The sequence below is a fragment of the Monodon monoceros genome, unplaced genomic scaffold (assembly GCF_005190385.1).
Source record: "Monodon monoceros isolate NGI ecotype Baffin Bay Population unplaced genomic scaffold, NGI_Narwhal_1 Super_Scaffold_6, whole genome shotgun sequence".
Lineage (NCBI taxonomy): Eukaryota > Metazoa > Chordata > Mammalia > Artiodactyla > Monodontidae > Monodon > Monodon monoceros.
The window spans coordinates 6,624,316-6,630,084 of record NW_021703783.1 but is presented as its reverse complement, the minus strand read 5'-3'; the positions used below and the strand labels follow the sequence as shown (position 1 = coordinate 6,630,084).

Sequence of the window (5,769 nt, the reverse complement as noted above, 5' to 3'; positions counted from 1 at the left end):
CACAGGCAGCAGAGGTTCTGGGAAGTGTTCCTTGGTATGGGCCCTCCCGGAGTCCACCATTAGTCCCACCAAAGAGCCTGTAGCCTCCAGTTCTGGGTCACCTCAGGCCAGACAACCCACAGGGAGGGAACTCAGCTCCACCCATCAGCAGACAAGGGGATTAAAGTTTTACTGAGCTCTGCCCACCAGAGCAACACCCAACTCTACCCACCACCAGTCCGTCCCATCAGGAAGCTTGCACAAGCCTCTTAGATAGCCTCATCCACCACAGGGCAGACAGCAGAAACAAGAAGAACTACAATCCTGCAGCCTGTGGAACGAAAAGCACGTTCACAGAAAGATAGACAAAATGAAAAGGCAGAGGACTATGTACCAGATGAAGGAACATGATAAAACCCCAGAAAAACAACTAAATGAAGTGGAGATAGGCAAGCTTCCAGAAAAAGAATTCAGAATAATGATAGTGAAGATGATCCAGGATCTCAGAAAAAGAATGGAGGCAAAGATCGAGAAGATTCAAGAAATGTTTAACAGGGCTTCCCTGGTGGCGCAGTGGTTGAGAGTCCACCTGCCGATGCAGGGGACACGGGTTCGTGACCCGGTCTGGGAAGATCCCACATGCCACGGAGCGGCTGGGCCCGTGAGCCATGGCCGCTGAGCCTGCACGTCCGGAGCCTGTGCTCTGCAACGGGAGAGGCCACAACAGTGACAGGCCCGTGTACCGCAAAAAAAAAAGACACATGTACCTGAATGTTCATTGCAGTACTATTTACAATAACCAGGTCATGGAAGCAACCTAAATGCCCATTGAAAGACAGTGGATAAAGAAGATGTGGTACTACATATATACAATGGAATATTTCTCAGCCATTAAAAGGAATGAAATTGGGTCATTTGTAGAGACATGGATGGACCTAGAGATTGTCATACAGAGTGAAGTAAGTCAGAAAGAGAAAAACAAATATCGTATATTAACACATATATGTGGAATCTAGAAAAATGGAACAGATGAACCGGTTTGCAAGGCAGAAATAGAGACACAGATGTAGAGAACAAATGTATGGACGCCAAGGGGGGAAAGCGGGGGTGGGGGGTGGTGGTGGTGGGATGAACTGGGAGATTGGGATTGACATGCATACACAAATATGTATAAAATAGACAACTAATAAGAAAAAAATAATATACTCAAAGACAAATAAAGACGGCAGAACTACTTCAGATTAAAGGGGACTAAACAGACATGGCAACTAAATAAAATGACATTGCATAATAGACCCGGTGGTAGTAGAGTGGGTGAAGAGAATATTTACATATTCTCCAAGCATCTTTTCACAAATTACTTAAGTACACAGTGGAGAAACCTGGGAGACATCACTTAACCAAGTGATCAAAGCAACACCTGGTCTGGGATTTTCTTTTGCTGCAGAAGACATTATTGAGAAAATTAGCAAAATAAGATTAAGGTTTGTACAGAGAACTGTACCCCTGTTAATCTCCTGATTTTGTACATTTCTCCTGATTTTCACAGTTGTACTGTGGTTGTGAAAGAGAATGTTATTATTTTTAGAAAACACACACACACACACAAAACAGGAAATACTTCTCTGTTTTATGGAGATATTTAGGAGAAAATGAACAGTATGTTTTCTACTTCACTTTCAGATGACTGAGAAAATAAAATATGTGAGAATATATATACCCAGTTGATAACATGTAAATGTACATTCATTCTCCAATTTTTTGATATCGGGCCAAAGCTATTCCTTTTTTATTTGTTTCACTGACTGTAGTTCTGCCTCCTTATTCTGGAATAATCTTACATCTATAGAGTCTAAGATAACCAGTTTTAGATTCTTTCAAATAGAGTCAGAGCTTAAACACATTTTTCAAGCAATCTGTATGTAGGGTCTGTATAGATTTTTAGGTTTTTTGCTGATCTTTTTCAATTTCTATTCACATTTAATCCAATAACATCTTTTTAGTCACTCGCTTTTCCGAGATGATTCACTCTTATAGAAACAACTCTTCATTGAATTCATATTTTATCCATTAGTGAAATGTTTGTTAACTATGTAGAGAACGTAAGGGTGCAGGGCCTAAAATGTCTCGACTAGTGACGATGTCTCTAGATAAATATTTTTGGAAGAAGGTTCCAAGGGATATTACTAATAATAAAATTAAAATAATGACGTTCACACCCACCAGCGCTGTGATGTTTCCAAGGCTGACCATAAAAGGCCAAAAAGTGGGCAGTGGCCCAATTCCTGGAAATCTTGACCCCTTCTCCAAAACAGTTGGACTATTCCTCCAACTTATTAGCCTATGAAATTATCCAGCCCATAAAAACTAACCACCACATATTTCAGGGCCTCTCGCCTTCTGAGATGGTCCATACTCTGTGGAGTGTGCTTCTCCCAGGGCCTCTCTTACCTTTTGAGACGGACTGCATTCTGTCTATGGAATGTGTGTCTCTCTAAATAAATCCACTTCTTACCTATCAAAGTTAATTAATTAATTGATAATGTTCCAAAAGTGAAGTAAGGTGCAATGTTACATGGATCTCCCCATCACTCCCAACCAAGTGATAATAACAATGAACAGCATCAGTTGTTTTGTATACTGGGCAGACTGTTATGAACGATACTAATTAGAATATTTGGCACTAACCTATTAAGAAAAGTTATAATTGAATCTCATTAGTCTACTCAGAAAATGTACCAAACAGTTTTCTTTTTTCTTTGTTGAAGTGTAGTTGATTTACAATTCTGTGTTAGTTTAAGGTGTACAGCAAAGTGATTCACTTATATATATACATTTGTTTTCAGATTCTTTTTTTTTTTGGTACTCGGGTCTCTCACTGTTGTGGCCTCTCCCGTTGCGGAGCACAGGCTCCGGACGCGCAGGCTCAGTGGCCATGGCTCATGGGCCTAGCCGCTCCACGGCATGTGGTATCTTCCCGGACTGGGGCACGAACCCGTGTCCCCTGCATTGGCAGGTGGACTCCCAACCACTGCACCACCAGGGAAGCCCTGTTTTCAGATTCTTTTCCATTATAGGTTATTACAAGATATTGAATATAGTTTTTTGTGCTATACAGTAGGTCCTTGTTTATCTATTTTATATATAGTAATCTATATCTGTTAATCCCAAACTCCTAATTTATCCCTCCTTCCACTCAAGTAGCTTTCTAAGTGCCAGGAATATATCAGAGAACAAATTCTCTCCTCATTATGGAGCATATATTCAGATGTGGCAAGTGGGGGAAGGGAAATACTGACAGCCAGGAGAAAAAATGCCAAATAAGTAAGTAAATTATACTGTATGTTAGAAAGTGAAAGTTATATAGATTAAAAGCAAAGTGAATCCAGCAGTGGAAATATAAGGATGGAAAATTATTTTTTTAATAATTATGGGAAAAACTCGCTGAGAAGCTGTCTGAGTTGTGATTTGAAGAGGGTGAGGGAATTAATGTTCAAGACAAAGGAAACAGCTAGTACAGTGGTCCCAAGACAAGACTATGTTTGGTGTGCTTGAGGAATAGCAAGGTGGCCAGTATGGGTGAAGATTAATGAGTGGGGAAGGAATTGAAGTAGATTCAGAGAAGTAAGGAGTGGTGGTGGTGGGAGCTGGTCAGCCCCCTGCAGACCACTTTAAGTAGTTCAACTTTTACTCTGAGTGAGATAGAGAGCCTTTGGAGAATTTCAAGTAAATGAATGACACGATCTGATTTAAACTGTAAAAGATTTCCTCTAGTTATCTTGTTTAGAATAGATACTAGGGAGGGGTAAAGAGAGTTAGAAGGCTGAGGCAGGATTCTAGGCATCAGATAATGATGACTCTGACCAGGGTCATTGTAACAGATGGAGATATATTTCTAAAGTAATGCAAATAGGATTCCCCTAAGAACTGGATATAAGATATGGGAGAAAGAGAGGAAACAAGGACGACTCCAAGAATTTTTGTCAGAAGAACTGAAAGTTGGTGGTGTTTCCATCAAATACCTTTACTGTGACAGTGAGTGCTTGCTTTGGCAGAACATATACTAAAATTGGAACGAAACAGAGACGATTAGCATGGCCCCTGCACAAGGATGACACACAAATTTATGAAGCATTCCATATTTTTGGTGAAAGACTTGTACTCAGAAAACTATAAAACACTGATGAAAGATATCAAAGGTGACATAAACAGATGGAGAAATATGCCATGTCCTTGGATTGGAGAATCAATATTGTGAAAATGACTATACTACCCAAAGCAATCTACAAATTCAATGCAATCCCTATCAAACTACCAATGGCATTCTTCAGAGAATTAGAACAAAAAATTTTACTATTTGTATGGAAACACAAAAGACCCCAAATAGCCAAAGCCATCTTGAGAATGAAAAACGGAGGTAGTGGAATCAGGCTCCCTGACTTCAAACTATAACACAAAGCTACAGTAATCAAGACAGTATGGCACTGGCACAAAAACAGAAATATAGATCAATGGTACAGGATAGAATGCCCAGAGATAAACCCACACACATATGGTCACCTAATTTATGACAAAGGAGGCAAGAACATACAATGGAGAAAAGACAGCCTCTTCAATAAGTAGTGCTGGGAAAACTGGACAGCTACATGTAAAAGAATGAAATTAGAACACTCCCTAACACCATACACAAAAATAAACTCCAAATGGATTAAAGACCTAAATGTAAGACCGGACACTATAAAACTCTTAGAGGAAAACATAGGAAAAACACTCTTTGACATAAACCACAGCTCTTTTTTGACCCACCTCCTAGAGTAATGAAAATAATAACAAAAATAAACAAATGGCACCTAATGAAACTTAAAAGCTTTTGCACAACGAAGGAAACCATAAACCAGATGAAAAGACAACGCTTAGAATGGGAGAAAATATTTGCCAACGAAGGAACTGACAAAGGATTAATCTCCAAAATATACAAACAGCTCATGGAGCTCAATATCAAAACAACAAACAATCCAATTAAAAAATGGGCAGAAGGCCTAAATAAACATTTCACCAAAGAAGACAACAGGGCTTCCCTGGTGGCGCAGTGGTTGGGAGTCTGCCTGCCGATGCAGGGGACGCGGGTTCGTGACCCGGTCCGGGAGGATCCCACATGCCGTGGGGCGGCTGGGCCTGTGGGCCATGGCCGCTGGGCCTGCGCATCCAGAGCCTGTGCTCCGCAACGGGAGAGACCACAGCGGTGAGAGGCCTGCGTACTGCAAAAAAAAAAAAAGACATACAGATGGCCAAGAGGCATATGAAAATCTGCTCAACATTACTAATTATTAGAGAAATGAAAATCAAAACTACAATGAGATATCATCTCACACTGGTCAGAATGGCCATTATCAAAAAATCTAGGCAATAAATGCTGGAGAGGGTGTGGTGAAAAGGTAACCCTCCTGCACTGTTGGTAGGAATGTAAATTGATACAACCACTATGGAAAACAGTATGGAGGTTCCTTCAAAAACTAAAAACAAAACTACCATATGACCCAGCAATCCCACTACTGGGCATATACCCTGAGAAAACCATAATTCAAAAAGAGTCATGTACGACAATGTTCATTGCAGTTGTACTTACAATAGCCAGGACATGGAAGCAACCTAAATGTCCGTTGGCAGATGAATGGGTAAAGAAGATGTGGCACATATGTACAATGGAATATTACTCAGCCATAAAAAGAAATGAAAGTGAGTTATTTGTAGTGAGGTGGATGGGCCTAGAGTCTGTCATACAGAGCGAAG

General features: G+C 40.4%; 1 non-coding gene across 1 annotated transcript; it reads left to right on the top strand.

The window, feature by feature from the left end:
- The first annotated feature begins 4,018 nt into the window (after positions 1 to 4,018).
- Positions 4,019 to 4,125, top strand: LOC114886297. Its single transcript, XR_003791303.1, has one exon. It is a non-coding gene; the product is annotated as a U6 spliceosomal RNA (small nuclear RNA).
- Positions 4,126 to 5,769: the final 1,644 nt, after the last annotated feature.